A 17,672-nucleotide genomic window follows, 5' to 3' on the forward strand; every position below is an offset into this window, starting at 1 on the left:
ATAACCCAATCAATAAATGGGCTAAAGATATGAACAGACACTTCACAGAAGAAGATCTACAAGCAATCAACAAACATATGAAAAAATGTTCAACATCTCTAGTAATAAGAGAAATGCAAATCAAAACTACCCTAAGATTCCATCTCACCCCAATTAGAATGGCGATTATCAAGAACACAAGCAACAATAGGTGTTGGCGATGATGTGGGGAAAAAGGTACACTCATACATTGCTGGTGGGGCTGCAAATTAGTGCAGCCACTCTGGAAAGCAGTATGGAGATTCCTCAGAAAGATTGGAATGGAACCACCATTTGACCCAGCTATCCCACTCCTTGGCCTATACCCAAAGGACTTAAAATCAGTATACTACAGAGATACAACCACATCAATGTTCATAGCTGCTTAATTCACAATGGCCAGATTGTGGAAGCAACCTAGATGCCCTTCAATTGATGAATGGATAAAGAAACTGTGGTATATATATACCATGGAATATTACTCTGCCATGAAGAATAATAAAATTATGGCATTTGTAGGCAAATGGATGCAGTTGAAGAATATCATGCTAAGTGAGGTAAGCCAATCTCAAAAAAACAAAGGATGAATGATCCCACTGATAAGTGGATGATGACACATATAGGGGGTGGGAAGGGGGCAAGAATGGAGGAAGGAGGGACTCTATAGAGGGATAAGAGGGATAAGGGAGGGGTGGTGGGGGGAAAAAATAACAGAATGATTCAAAAACTATACCCTAGGTAAATGTATGATTACTCAAATTGTGTGCCTCTACTTCATGTACAAACAGAAAAACAAGATGTATCCCATTTGTTTATGATAAAAATGAATTTAAAAAAGAATTTACAGATATTGAATTAAAATTACTTGACTTTGCATCCAATTATCCTACATAGGTAGAGATAAATAATGTGGGCATGTGTAAATAATATGAGAAACTATAGATGACATGAGAAACACATTACAGTAGATCTTTGTAGGTTTTGAAAGAGACAATTGGGAAATGCTAATTGAATTTTAAAAATAAGATATAAATGTTATAACCCTTAGCAATGTAAAATAATATTGCTAGTAAATATCAGAAGGGAGAGAAAGGTAAGTAGTTGAACTCTTTACCTAAGTTCTGAGTCTTCCTAGAGGGGCATTTACATATTATAGACCTGCTGAATTTATCCCGTAAATAGAGGCTACTCATGCTGTTTAAATTTACAATAGGTTCCAAAAAATAAACGTTTAAAAACAGAAACCTAAACCTAAACCTGTATTTCAGAACTTAACCTGGGTTTTGAAGAGGTAGCAGACTTTTGTTTTTTTAAAGAAAACTCCCTGTCTTAACTTTTCAATTTATATTTAGAGAAAAGTTACAGAAATCATACAGAGAAGCCCGGTGTGCTGCTGCTATACACTGCAAGAGCAGTTCCCGGGTACGGGTCAGGTGCTGAGCTCTGCACCTTACCGTTAGCCATGCTACTACCCCTGTTTATGTTGCACTAGTTCACCACTGACGTGCTTCTCCTGATCCGATGCCGAGCACCCCACATTGCTCTTAGTTGCCCCAGGTTCTGGCAATTACCATCTCTCCTTATTTCTCATGACATTGATCTTCAGAAGAATTCCCATTGGTTGTTTTGGAGAATATCACTCCACTTGAATTTCTCCAGTATTTTCTCATGAGTTAGAATGATGGTTACTTTCACATAGTGCATAAAAAATCTTATTGAAAAGAGAAACAATTGCAACAGATGAATGGATAAAGAAACTGTGGTATATATACACAATGGAATATCATACAACCATAAAGAAGAATAATATAATGGAATTTGCAGAAAAATGGATGGAATTGGAGAATATCATGCTAAGTGAAATAAGCCAATCCCCAAAAAACAAAGGCAGAATGCTTTCTCTGATAAGTGAATGATGATGTACAATGGGGTTGAGGGCTGAGGAGTGAGAGAAGAATGGAGGAACTTTAGATTATGTAGAGGATAATGAGAGAGGGAGTTATGAAAAATGGTGGAATGAGACAGACATCATTATCCTATGTACATGTATGATTACGTGAAAGGTATGAATCTGCATTATGCACAACCATAGAAACAAAAAGATGTACCACTTTTGTGAACAATGAATCAAAATGCAGTTTGTAAAAAATAAAATTAAATGAATAAATGAAAACAATAATAAAGGAAAGAAAAGAACACAATATCTTGAATAAGAGAGGACGTGTCTATGATGTGCCATCCTGGCTGAGTTACCAACTCCTTCCCTGTGTCTTCCTTTAGGGGCGAGTCACAGGAGAGGCCGGTGGGGGTTTCCTGGGGCAGAGTCGGGGGCCGGGGAGCAGCATATGCCTTGAGGAGGCTCAGCCAGGACACCACATTAGTGCCAGGCAGAGGCCGGACCTGCAGCTGCTCCAGCTGCCTTTCCCTCTGTCCTGCAGGGGCTCCTCTGCCTCCCGGTGGAGATGGTCTGTACCGAAGGGCCTTGCTCTCTGAGTACCCGCAGGATCAGAGGCAAGGAACCCTGACACGCGGCTCCAGCTTGCTCTTGCTCCGACGGTCATCATACACCTTTCCTTCCTCGAGGCCACTCCCAGCCTGCTCAACCAGCTGCTGCCTGATGGAACCCTGTCACAAAGCACAGGCAGTGTGTGTATTGAACCCTGGCTGACACAGAATTTGGTAGTGAAAGCAGTTGGAAAGAAGAGATGAGTTGTTGGAATTAGTTTTGTCTATTCTGATTTTTTTTTAATTAAAATGCCCAAGTGACCTTGTTTCCAGGGTAAAGGGAAGCAAGGACACATGCCATGCGGTGGCAAACTGTTACCAAGTGTACCACCTGTAAATATCAATGCTTATGGAAGACTGGGCTCTGAATGACAATGACACAGTATTTGCAGGCTTAGGACAGTTTAGTAAAATGAAGGAGTGTAAAGCATTGGTCAGTGCTTTCAACCGAGCTGGAAAAGGTAGGAAGAGATAAGGAGCAGGTCAAGACATCAAATTTGCAATTCAAAGTCTATAGGAAGACACTGCTTCTTACCTTCCTCAAGAAACCCCTCTCTCCTGTGAGCTCAGGGTGGGCTAATATTTTTGCAGAACAAACACCACTTCTGGTCAAATGAGGTCCGTCTCTTGTTGCTGAAGGAAGGGCAATGACTGGGGTGACACAGGATTGTGACAATCGGGATGGAAATGCAGGGCTGGATTTCTATGAAGCACGGATCCTGAGTCCCCGGACTTGTTGGCCACTGGAAAAAACTGCTACCCTTGCCCAAGGAGGCTAGTCACCTTTTCTCTGAATGTTTCATTCAGCTTTTTTGCCACTTTTTGTAAAAAATAAAATTAAATAAATAAATGAATGAAAACAATAATAATAAAAGAAAGAAAAGAACACAATATCTTGAATAAGAGAGGACGTGTCTATGATGTGCCATCCTGGCTGAGTTACCTACTCCTTCCCTGTGTCTTCCTTTAGGGGCAAGTCACAGGAGAGGCCGGCGGACTTCAGAGTTTGGGGCCCAATATAAGGCAGCACATCATGGCAGAAGGATGTGGAGGAGGGAGGCAGCTCAGGAAAGGGCAACCAGGAAGCAGGGAGAGAGCTCCACTTGTCGGGACAAAATATATACTTCAAAAGCACGCCTCCAGTGTCCAGCCTCCTCAGTCACACCTACCCGCCCGCAGTTACCACCCAATCCACATGAGTGTGTTAATCCACTGATCAGGTCACACCTCTCACAATATAGTCACCCTGCCTCTGAAAATCCCTGCCTCGTATGACACGTGAGCTCTGGAGGGACTCCTTCTGTCTAAACCATGACACTGAGAAGGCTTGATACTCTTCCCTGATGCACACACCTTGCACTGTGAGTCTGCCTCAGATATTCAAATAATAGAGTGCACAGAGGATACACCTTCACCACAACCATGAACATACATTAGATTAGAGATCCTGCTTCTTTGTGGTTGATCTTCTCTATGAGTCAGAAATCACAGTGGGGACTCTTGCCATTAGCTGAGATGTTTAAATGAAATGCAGAAGCTGGGACATCGGGGGCCATGAGCATTGCCACTGTGGCACAGGCATTGCCTTGGGCAACAGAATCAAGTAATCAGAAGAATCCGAAGTGCAGGGATCTTTAGTGTGTTCTGTTGATCATGCTTTTGCTATGAATGAAATAGATGTGCATTCTAGTAATGTCTCAAATGACAGGAATAAGCAAAGATCTCAGTCTGGAGAACAGAAATCTAACATGAGTCTCCAACAGAAGGAATCGCTGCCCTTCCTAACATCCATAATGCTATGAAGGGAGCTGCCCCTGTCCTTCCTCCAATGCTAAAATTCATGGTGCTGATTTTTCTTCCGAGACTTTCCCAAAGGGGTTACAGTTGTTGCCAGGGAGATAATACTCTGGCAAAGGGAAATGGCCAGAATTTTCAAATTGATAAAGAGTAGTTCTGAAGTGACCCTTATTTTTAGAGTCACAAAATGTCACCATGTTCTTCTCGTCAATGTAGGGAACGATGGGGGTAAGTAATGAGTAGGGTCTCAGTGCAGATCCATCTCCTAGTGGGCCCAGTGGGGCCCTGAGCACATCCTGTGGTTCTTTCCCCACTTCAGAAAAAAATGGTTGGAATAGACGAACTCAGCAACTGGCAGAATCCCCACATTGGCCTCATGACTTTTGGATTGAGAGATATTATGTTAGGAAAGATAATTGAAAACCGCTAAAACTATATCTAACCACAAAAATGAAGACAAGACCACATTCGTGGGGGGATTTTAGTGTCACTAAAATGAATTCTAAATTTAAAAGGGAGATGATACCATCCTGTCACTGTTCATCTCAAATATTTGGCCTATAGAGGGACAGGGGTCTTGGCAAATAACAGTAGACCATTGTAAACTTATTCAGGTGGCAATTCCTATTTCAGCTGCTCTATGGATGCGGTTTTAACAAATCAACACATCCCTGGCACCTAATATGCAGCTAGCTATTGATCTAATGAATTCCCCTCCCATCTAGGTTTCTTAATAAAGTAAATCAGAAGCTGTTTGCTTTCAGCTGGCACTTCCAGCAATAAATGTTTGCTGTGCTACACCAGGAATATAGCTGCTTTCCATCTTTAACTTATAATCTAGCTGGTGGGCATTTGGCCACCTTCCTCTTTCACAGTACATCACACTGGTCCATTATCTTGATCAGTTTTTTCTAATTGGATCTGTTGAGCAGGAAACAGTAGCTACTATGAATCCATTCTAAAAACTGCATGCTGAGAGAGGAAACAAAACTGAGGAAAAACTCAGGGACCTGAAACTTCACTGGTATTTCTAAGGTCCGGTGATCTTGAGCTTGTAAAATATTGCTTCCAGGGTGAAGGACAAGCTGCTGCATCTGAATGCTCTTGTCACTAAGAAAAGGACACAACATGTAATGACAGAAGTTAAGTATCTTCAGATTTTCTGAAGCTGTTACATACTTCAAGGGACGTGCTACTTGGAACCGTGGGACTCGAAAGCTGCCACTTTCCAGAAGAGCTCAGAACAAGAGAAGGCTCTGCAACAGGTCCAGGCTGCCTTGCAAGCTTCTCTGCCTTTTGTCCATACAGCCTGGCAGACTCAACAAATGCTTGCAATATCATTGGTAGGCAGGGATGCAGTCTGTAGCCTTTTACAGGCCCCTATAAGAGACTCGCAGCACAGAAATTTAGGATTTTGAGCAACTGCTGCAAGACCTAGGGATACTCTTATTCTTTTAGGAAACATGTTGGTTTTCTACTGGGCCTAAATGTACCACCAGGTTACCATTGCCCTGAGCCACTCCCCAGGAACTGTATGTCACCAGACAACCACATGGTGAAATGGAGCATGCACAGAGCACTCCATCATCAGATGGAAGTGATTTATATGATGTTGGGAAAAATCACATCCTGAGGTATCAGTAGATTGCTGAGAAAATGGCCCAGATGCCCACAGGCTTATTCTTGCTAAATTACGTTCTCTCACACATCACTTATCTGCAGCCTGATGGGTAGTTCTTTGTGAAAGAATAAGTGAGGAAGAAAAAGTCAGGGTTTGATTTACAGTCCGTTCTGCTCGATAAGGCATCAATCCATAAATGTGAACAGGCTCGTGTGCAAACGGACTGAAAGTTCTGGTGGGCAAACTCCTTGTCTGGAAATGAGGTGACCAAGGGTCAGGGTCAGCAATAATGAATCATCTGTGGTTAATAGTTTGACTAGATGTTTCAGGGACTTGGAAGTAACCTGAACTTAGAAGTTGGTGACTGTCCATAGTGAGATGTCATTGTGCACCTATTACATTAGGAAAAAATAAATTAATTAAAAATGACAATAACAGTTGCCAGTGAGGCTGTGAAGCAGTATAAATGCCAATTCCTTGTGAGGCCTCAAAATGGCACAGCCGCGTGGGACGGGTGTGTGGCAGCTGCTTACCCAGATCAACACAGTCCTGCCATACGATCCAGCAAATATGCTCGTCGTTGGTATTGACCTACTATGAAACCCTTTGTTCATGTCAAAAACAGTCCAGATGGGAGACTGAGCAGGTGGATTGCAAGTTTGAGTCAAATCAGGGCACTTTAATGAGACCCCTGTCTCAAAATAAAATTTCAAAAAAGGGATGGGCATGTACTATAGTGGAAGAGCCCTTTCTGGGCATGAGCAAGACCCAAAGGATTGATTCCCAGCAGCACACACACACACACACACACACCAGAAAGACAAAAAATTTAAAAAAATGATGCCAAGAAATATTTATGGTATTTTCATTCAAGGAACCAAGTTGTCCTTGAGTGGGTGAATGAATAAACAAACTGAGGTTCGTCTAGAAAAAACAAAAAGATTCAGCAATAAGCATAAATGATCCATCAAGCTATGCAAGGCAAGAATCATCCTAAATAAGTGCACATTGCTAATGAGAGAAGTCCCTCTGAAAGTCTACCTGACTCCTTCAGATGAGATTTTTCAACAAGCAGAACTATAGAGACCGGAAACAGATGGGTGCTATCCAGAGGCCTGGGGCAGGAGGTGGGGAGAGAGAGGCTGGGGGCAATGCAGGGAGGAAACCATCCCACTCTGCTGCTGTGTGTGAAGCAACCTCAGAAGAGGATGTGGGGGAGACCAAAGCAGCCCTGAAAACAAGTGGAGTCTGTATCGAAAGATAAAGCAAGTTGTGCATGAGCTCTGTACCCCAGGGGAGGCCGTTTCCCGCTCCATGGAGGATGCAGTTACAGTTCTTCTGCTTCTACAGGTGTACACCAGAATCAGACAATGAGGCAAGCAAGGGGTGGATGGCTTCCCACTGTAGCTGTGTCCAGCAGCAGATGCTCTAGGAGATGAGGCTAGGACAACCCAGGTGCCCTGGATTAGGCTCGCAACCACTAGTGAGAGCTCACGTGTCAATCTCACTACAGACGGATGCACTTAGGAATATCGAGCCAAGTGTATGTGCACAGATTAATACACACACAAAAGGGCCCTGCTTTGTCAGAGGAGAGGGTTAAAAAATGACAACCTAAAAGCAATGAGCCCACTTCCCACTCAAACCTTAACTTTCAGTACAATTCTGAAATGAAAAGGCCTGGGCCGTCTTGGAGAAAGGGCTTTATTAAAGAACTGGGCAGGAACTACACAAGATGAGCCTGAACTGCCAAGTGACTGAATGCTCAAAGAACAAAAAGAAAGCAAAACACACCACACACACACCGATGAGTTAAGGAAAGAGGCACAGGAGCCACTGAAAACCCTTGGTGGCCAATGTCAGAACAATGTCAGCCATGAAATAAAGTAGTATCAGAATACAACCCAAAGAATAAGACAAATATCCATAAGTCCACAAAGAATAACTGATGAATGAATTAAGATAATTGGATCCTACCCAGGAAAATTTCAAACAGTTCAGATATTCCACTTTCAAGGAGTTGAAGCTAAGTCCCCGCTCCCTAAGTGTGGGCCGTGCACAGTGACCTACTTGCAAAGGGGACCGTATGGAAAGGTGGGAAGGGAGAACTCTGCAGTGGTGGACCTGTGACTTCTGGTGTAGAAGGGGACCAAGGAGAACATATCACCCTCGATGGACGTGATCATTGCGACCCCCGGCCTTGGCAAGAGCCTTCCCAGAGCCCTAGACTAACCACAGGGGTACGTGGGACACATCACACTTGAGCAGTATTCCGTAGGAGACCTAAGTGGTACTTCCTGAACATTTCGAAACCTGTCACAGTCAATAAAATCAAGGTAAGTCTGAGGATCAGGTGCAGCCAAAGTAGCCTAAGGAGGTGTGACAGAGCATGTGATGTAATACCCAGGGTGGAATCTGGAAAAAAAGAAAGAGAGAAAGAAAGATGAGATTCCAAGTCAAGGAAATCTGAATAACACCTGGAATTTAGTTAATAATATGTCCACCTTGAGTCAAGAATTATAACAAATATTTCAACATAAGTTATTAACAATAAGGTTAGCTGGGTGTAGGGAACACACGAGAACTCTATTATCTTTTCAACTCTTTTATAAATATGAAAATAGCATCAAATAATGAGTGTTTTTTAAACATATTGGTGGCTAGGACATCTGAAGGAGAGCTATGCCAATTGACTTCTAATGAGGATAAAATGTCCACGTGTGAAAGGCTGGCCTCTTCCGAGGAGAATGGTAATATCAGGAGGCCAGGTTGGGCTTATGTGGAAGCCAGTTCCCCTCTCTCCTCAGGCTCCCTTGAATTCTCCAGTGGGTTCCTGGATCAGCGGCCAGGGCTGAGAGATGGAGGTCACGCACAGAATTGGCAAGATGGACTCCTACTCCGAGGCTCTCCTGGCTAAGTCACTCTGCAGTGCTCGATCTGCAGAGAGGAGCCAACATTTGCTCCGCACTTGGGCATCTTTCGTAGCAGAATTAGCCAGCTGCCTGTTGGCAGGTTAGGCACTCTGTACCGCTTCCATATGGATGAGGAAAGTGCTCGTCAAACTGGAGTAGATACCAAAGACATGGATTTGCCTTCCCTGCATGCAAAGCTTCCACCAAATCCACTGCCGTTTTTCTTTCACAGACTCTAAGTTTTTAGACTGTCTGGTTGAAGAGCTTAAAGAAGAAATGGTCCAGTCAAGAGTCACAAGAACGACTCCACGGAACTAATAGTTGAGATGGCCTCCTGGTAACAGTCTCCTGGAGCTGCTGCCCCAACAGATGAAAGGGCATTTATGGTGCAGTCTGTAGCGACTGCTTCTGGATATGAAGGAGAAGGCTGGTGTTTACTGCAGAAGGAAGAAGGAGTGTGTTTGCAAAGCAGAGCTCTTCAAGGGGCCTCTTCCTCAAGCATACTACATGTTATGGTTTGGATATGAGGTGTCCCCAAGCTCATGTCAGAGACAATGCAAGAATGTTCAGAGGTGAAATGATTTCGTTGTGAAGGCTATGACCTCATCAGTGCATTAATCCACTGATACAGACGAACTGGGCAGCAGCTGGAGGCACGTAAGGTATGACCAGAGGAAGTGGGTCCCATGGAGAGCCAGGACGTTAGGGCTTTATGTTTTGTCTGTGCTGTGGACCTCTTTGCTTCCTGCTTTCCAAGTCCTGGAGGACTTTCCTCTGCCTTACCTTGGGCTCAGAGCTACCAAGTGAACCAGCATTGGCCTGAACTGCTGAAACCATGAACCAAAATAAGCTTTTCCCCTTTTCTATATTGCTCTTGTCGGGTCTTTCAGCCACACTGACTCAGAGCTGACCAAAACACTCTACTTAATATCACTGGAAATTGAAAACGACCCAATCCAAGCAAGATTGCAAATGTTCTTTAGCTAGGAAGGTTTGGGTTCCCTCATCAAGCAAGGAACTCTGAGCAGCTGGAGTGCTCCTTCTGGGCAGAGGGAGTATGGACTGGGTAGTGGAGGAAGGTAGCTCTAAGTTCCAGCAGCTTCAACAGTATAACCCTAAAAACACAGAACTACGACAGTTGTGAGTTTCCCTTACTCACTTTGATGTTTGAAAACATGTATAGTAACTAACGTTTTTGTTTCTTCCTCTTTGTTATTTCATCATCTTACATAAGTTGTGTTAATAATTGACTTTATATGTTAGTGGTTAATTCAAAGTAGATTAAAGAAAGAGTATGAAGTTAATAGGGGAAGAAGAACCTTGCCAAAGGTGGAGAGGGAACTCTGTGTCCTCTTATAGGGAGAGAGACAGAGGGTCGTCCACTGTACCTGGGGTGCTTGTGTTGCGCGAGGCGGAAGTGAGACTCGGCCCCCGTCTGCACTGGGGAATCAGGTTGGGATGAAGGAGATGCCCTGGTGTCAACCTCACACATGCTGCACATCAGTGGTCGTGTAATATGTCCACTTGGTGAAGAGGCCAACCTGTGAGCTTCTGGTTAAGGTGAGCCACAGGAGAGCTTCTTACGCTGGACTGGAAGGCAGACGCGAGGCAGAGCCTCCGTAGGTGTGTGCATGGCCACGGATCCCCTGACTGACTTCATTGGCTGGAACAGTGTCTGGACCTGCAACTACCCCAGATCCCATGGAGCTTACTCTTCCCCAATGCCTGTGCCAGGGGCGTTTAGCTCCGTGACAAAGCAGACACTCCTACAGGATACATAGGACCCTGGCGAGGGGCAGTAAGAGCAGACCGGACTTCAGCTGTGTGTGGCTCTGGGTTCCAATGCATCCTTCCTCCTGCTTGATGCCATCTTCTATTCCACTGTGCACCCTGGGCTCCCCAGTCTCCAGGGCCAGACCTGAAGCCCACAGGCTTAGGCTGCTTCTCCAACTCCCAAAGTGCAAAAGGCGAAATCCTCGTACAACACATTGTGGTCTTGAGGTTTGATTCTGTTTGAACCAGGCCTGTTAAATAGTAGTTGAATTATGAGATGAAGAAATTTTCTTTAATTATCTTTGTAAATACTAATTTTTAATGGTCAAAACTGTAGGCTCAAACAACACCTACTAAAAACATACTTCGCAAATTCAGGACTGCCCTTTGACTCCTGCCTTTTTTGTTGTTGTTGTTCATATGCTAAATATCAAGGTGGTAAGCTGTGCATTATTCTAGTAAACCAACAGTGCTGTTCTTTTGGGCATTCATAAAGTCTTGAAAACACATACAATTTAGTTCTCCTGGTATTATTAATCAAAAATAAATTCTTCATTTAATATTAATTTCTTTGATGTTTGTATTCACATTTTCAGAAATAATTATGTAAAAATGAGTACATAAAATTATTTCTACAAATGTATTATATGTATTATGTATTTATATTTTCTTATAAACTGGAGAGTATTTCATTATCTTCTCTTAAATTTTTTCCCTACTCATTATATACTTACTGTGATTGACAATATCAATTGAGAGAAAAAAATGTAAAATATAATTCCATATTATGTAATCTTGAAAAAGAAGCTTCAAAATTTCATGTGTATTTATTTCATACCAAAACAATAATAGTCACAAAGCTTTCCAAGTTTCTTATGTATTTTATTAATGCATCCAACAGAATCATCTACAATGTTGCTAACAAGTAATTCCCATACTAGAATACATTGGGTTCATAAACTTTACCAGGCAAAACAGGTAAAATATACAAAGAGGTTTCTGCTTTTCTCTTCCTGAACATGTATAAATGTGTGGTTTTCTTTCAGTCTAATTTTTGGAAAGTTTGCAAATTTTGTCATTCAATGATCACTATGAGATTGAAGGTTAGTACCTCATTCAATATATTTTGCCAACTATTGTGAAAATTTCATGTCACTCTTCTTATTTGCCTCTTCAGCAGCCTCATTTTAATCATGTTTCTACCTGAATTTCTCAATACAGTCTGTGAAATAAAATAACACATAGTTTAGCATTCAAACAAGGGGCAATTTAAAGCAGCTCATTTTCACACAAACTAAAGTAGGAAGATTGTTCAAGAGGATATTCAACTTGAATCTTTTCTCTTATTAAAAAAAAAATAGCTGATTCGCTAGGAAAAAAATGCAACATTATCTCTGTTTTAGTCAACTTTTTTTGCTGCTGTGACTAAATGACCTGTCCAGCACAATTATAGAGGAGAAAAAGTTTATTTGGGAGCTCACAGTTTCAAAGGTTTCAGTCCTTAGACAGCAGGCTCCATTCCTCCAGGCTCCAGGTGAGGCAAGATGTCATGGTGGAAGAGTGTGACAGAGGGAAGCAGCTCAGATGATGATCAGTAAGCAGAGAGAGACTCCACTCTCCAGACACAATATATACCCCATGGCCACACCCCAATGAACCACTCCCTCCAGCCACACCCGACCTGCCTCCTGTCACCACTCAGTTAATCCCATGAGGGTTTAATTCACTGATTAGAATAAGGATATAACCCAATCATTTCTCCTCCAAACCTTCTTGCATTTTCTCACACATGAGCTTTGGGGAACACCATATCTAAACCACAACAATCTCTTTTGTAACAAAATAGTTCTGAAAAAATTCTTCATGTTGATTTTCACCATCATAAAGTAATCATAATGAAAATGGGGGATAGTCTAACAAATGTTTTCTTGTGTATAATAGAATATAGGATATAATAGAATATTTTAAATGAAAAATATAAAATATTATTTATATTAACATGTTTAAAGCCAGATTATTAAAATTACATTTTCAAAATGTTGATTTTCTAATGCAACAGAGAACAGTAGATGATGAATAAAACTTTTTGTAAATAAATAAAAATTAATATTAAAAATCAACAAAGTGGTACAAAAATGCTAATGAACATTGATTGCCTAATAGAATTTCTCTCATTAAGAATTAAATAAGGATTGGCTGGGCACTAGATTATTTTTTCCCAGACTTTTTTTGTGGGGAATTTGTATTTCCATTATCAAGAGCATATCTCCCCAGGAAACCTGAAATATTATATAACAGACAAAATAAACTTTCCTTTATGCCATATTTTAATACAAACACGAATGTTTTGTTTCTCCAATTTGCCAATACATATGCACTGAATATGAGGTAAATTACTGAATTTCTGTCTTATAGCAACAACTTATAAGAGCCTTGATAAACTATAAGAACTGGGATATTTGTTCTTTTATTTCATGTATGTACTCAGTCTTATTTTTTACGTTCCTAGTTGAAAGTAGGTAATCAAAAAATAACTCCTTAGTAAATGCATTGAATGTTCAAATGCAAATAATTGTAAGTGCCAGACTGTTGACTTGATGCTTGAAGGGTTTTGGGGGACAGAAAAGAGAAGCAGCCCAGGAGAGCCCTGCACCTAGTGTACACACTTGTAGACTCCCATCCACTCGGTGCAAGCAGAACCTGAGAGTAAAATCCAGAGCTGACTACCACGAGCGTGTTACAGCACACAAGACTCCACTCCTGCAGGCTGAGGGTAGGGGTCTCCTGACAGTGCTGAAGAACGGCCACCATGTTTAGAGGTGACCATGTGGTGAGTCCTCAAACTTCAAGCTGCTGAGAGTATTACCAACTGAAAGCCAGTGCAAAAACAGGGACTTCAGTCATGCAACCACAGGAAATTGATCCTGTGACCCCCTGTAGGATCTTGGAAGCAGATCATTCTTTAGTCAAGCTTCACAATGAGCAGGCAGCTAATGGGCCCCTTAGAAGACCCAGGCTCACAGAAACTGTGACGTAATAAATCTGTTGCCTTTAAACTCATGAGTTTGTTGTATATTTAGAGAAAGCAAATGCAGGGGTGATGTTTTGGGAAGAAAAGATTTCCTCTTTTTGTTGTCATAAGAAAGTCCATATCCTGGAAAAGTGAATCTGAATCAATTCATTGATTGATCAGAAAACAAACAAGCTGTGCTCTCAGGAACATGTGGCTAAAACATACAAAAGCAGAGAGCACCAAGCTAGTGCATGTGCGTGCCAGGAACAACGGCAAGGAGAGAGCAGGTGCAGAAGACAGCCTGGGAAGTCAGCAAGCCTCTTCCCACTCCAGCCGGCGGGAAGGCAAATCCACTCCAAGACGTTGGGCGTGTCCACCAGGGTGCTGCACCGGCCCCAAGCAATGCGACAGTGTCCAGAGGTCACCTCAGCCACACCGTGGCCTCTCTTCTGTCACAGGGGTAAAGGGAGTCATGGTCCCACTGCTTTCCTATTTACTCTGATGCCTTTTCCTTCAAGATAAAATAATGAAAAAAGCAAGAATTCTGCACCATGAACCAAGTGACCACGTTTTCCACAGATCCTAATTCCATTAAAAACACCGCACAATCTGTCATTGATTATCAAAGTGTAGTGTTGATATAAATTAATATATGAGATATGAGCATTAAAAGCATAAGAAAAGTGATATCACTTATCCTCTGATAATTCAATCTAAAATGATTTTCTTTGCTTTCTTGATTATGGCAGGATAAAACTTCAAATAGCTTCTTTTAAAAACTACTGAAGAAATTAATGCTGGTCATAGAAAGTAGATCTCATTTACTATCAATCCCAATAGTGAGAAATTTCTGTGTATTTCAAAAGAATATACTAACCATGATCATTTCTATGTGACTTTAAATAAGCCATGCACATTATCATTAGAATCTGAAATCAAAAGCATAAAGATCTAAAGTCATTTGGCTTGAGGCTGTGAATAATGGAATATATACACATGATGGATACTTTTAATTAGATATCATGAGATGGGAAATCAAACTTTATCTGATTAAAAGTAGCCATTTCATTTTTTATGATGAAGGAAAGAATCTCCAAAATGTTCTTGCACAACCAGCATCTTGCATGAATTACTGACATAGGCACCAATGACATGTCTTATCAGTACTTAGAAATTTGAATGACTGAGGTCCTGATATTTCTTTTTTGAAACTAAAGGAAAGCGTCTTTCAAATATAATCTCACAACTTCATAACATTAATATGTCCTTCAGAAAAAATGTTCTTAATATAAATAAAAATATACCAAAAATAGATCAAACCCTCTAAAGAATAAAATCAGAGAGAATCAGCACTCTATTTCTGCAGGGTATGCACAAAACAATATATTTTTGTTCTCAACAACTCTGGTCAAGTCATTACATAAAAATAATTGGCAAATTCAAAGGGAGGGAAATGTCTATTACAATATGTACCACAAATTGGGGATGGGAATTCTACACAATTGAAGGATATATCACCATTATCATTTGATGCTATTTATTTTATTTGGTTTTCCTAACTAATGATATACCATCACTTACCAAAATCAATAGTTTCAAAACTGTTTTCAGATGCATATTTTGATGTTGGAAAGTCAACTGCAGAGAACAACCGTGACGCTTGCACTCACAGACTTCATTTGTATTCAAAACTCAGGTTATGAGCCACATTTTTCTATAATGTTGAAAGAAGACAAATAAAAAGAAATCATGCACATCAGGAAGATCTGTGGCATGACAAAGAAATGGCATTTTCTTCCAACTCATAGATCCATTCACAATCCAAAACAGGCAAAGGGAAGACAGCCCAGGCGTGGATCCTGCTGCTCAGGACTCTCTAGGGAGCTGCTGGGGATCTAGCAGGGTGACTCCACAGACCACCCCTTGGCGTACCTTGGGGAATCGGTCAGCATGACTTCGAGACACCTGCACACCATTGCTCATCATGGCATGATTCACACAGCTGAGATGAGGAAGTCGCCTAGATGCCTGTCAATGGATGAGTGGATAAAGAAAATGTCACTCACACACACACACACACACAATGGAGTATTATTCAGTTATAAAGAAGAATGAAATAATGTCACTTGCAGGAATATGGATGGAACGGGGAATCAGAAACATAAGTACCACATGTATTCTCTCATTACTAGAATCTAAAAAGAAACAGGATGATACGAAAGAAGAATGGAGACTACTGGAGAAACAGCAAGGCATGGGGAAGAGGGCAAGAGGGAAATGAGATTATGGGGTGTGGAATGACAGAAGAGTGTTATATGCAGGAATGAACATGCTACAGTGAAACCCCCTGTTCTGTGTTATTAGTATGTAAGTGTCAATAATGTTAATATAATATGTACCTCAGATACAACAGAGAGGGACACACCTCACTGGGGCTAAAACTGACCTCAGACCCAGGTCCATCCAAAACTTCAAAAGTCACTTCCCCTGGCGGGTGTCATCAAGGACTGGTCCACACCCCTGCTGGTGTCACCATGGGTCTTGTCCATGTCTCCCCAGCCACCGCTCGTGTTATCAGTTTCCAGTCCACATCCCCCGAATGGTATCGTCAAAGTCTGGGTCCCCAGCCCTCCGTTTCAGTGGCACACCCAACAGACTGGGTATGTCTGTTTGCCGGGGCTGTAACAGCACACAACCACAAACTCCGGTAGTTTGAAACAAAATCACTTTATTCTGACAGTTGTGAAGGCCACTCATCTGAGACTCAAATGTCAAGAGCATTTGTTCCCTCTGAAGACTCAGGAGAATATGTCCCCTGCCTCTTTCCAAGCTTCTGGATTCCTGGAAAGCCTTGACTTTCGGGGGGACTGTGGACACATCACCCAACTCCTGCCCCTTTCTGAATGTGGTGCTGTATTCTAAAATCAGGACTCACATTTTCTTCAGTGTCTTCACTATTGTGTAAGCATAATGGTCACTGATCACTGAATGTAGGGCCCATCCTATCCAGTATGACTTCATGCTGACTTAAGTGATCATATCTTCAAGGATGCCATTTCCAGACAAGGTCGTATTCTGAGGTGCCAGGTGCACATGAATCTGGGGGACACTATTCAACCCTGTATACTGTGCTCTCCGCATTCCACATGTTGGCAGTGTTTTAGTCAGCTTTTTCGCTGCTGTGACTAAAGGACCCAACCAGAACAATTGTAGGAGAGGAAAAGTGTATTAGAGGGCTCACAGTTTCAGAGGTCCTAGTCCATAGAAGGCCAGCTCCAATCCTCTGTGCTAGAGGTGAGGCTGAACATCATGCCGGGAGAGTGGGGTGGAGGGAAGCCGCTCACATGTTGATCAGGAAGCAGAGAGAGAGAGAGAGAGACTCCAAAAGCCAGATATAAATGTGTATTCCCAATCCACGCCCCAATTCCCACCTCCTCCAGCCACACCTACCACTTCAGTGACTACTCAGTTAATCCCTGTCAGGGGATTAATTCACTGATGGGGTTAAGACTCTCACACCCAATCATTTCTCCTCTGAACCTTCGTGCATCATCTTACACGTGAGCTTTTGTGGACACCACATCTAAACCATAACAGGCTGCAAAGTTCTGATTACTTACCTTGGGCTGTCAAAATAAATTACCACAAACTAAGTGGCTCAAAACAAATTATTCTTTTATCTTCTGGGTACTAAAAGTCTGATACCAGCATATTGGTAGTTCAATTCTTTCTGGAAGCTCTGAGGAGGAATTGGCTCCTGAAGTGCTAGGAAAGCTGTAGCTGTGCTCACTGTAGCTTTGACTTGCAGTGTCCACAGAACGAGCATCAATGGGCCACACACCAGAATCCAATGCACTGGCCAAATCCAAATCACTTTTAGACCAATTGACACTCCCACATGTCCATTGGAGGACAGTGGACATGTCTTACTTAAATTAACTCAAATCTAAAGTAGTCACTAATCCCTTTTCCAAACCTGAAATAGGTATTTATATAAGGTGGTCATAATGGAGGATAGTTTTTAGAATGGAAT

Source organism: Sciurus vulgaris (assembly GCF_902686455.1).
Source record: "Sciurus vulgaris genome assembly, chromosome: 13".
NCBI classification, from domain to species: Eukaryota; Metazoa; Chordata; class Mammalia; order Rodentia; family Sciuridae; genus Sciurus; species Sciurus vulgaris.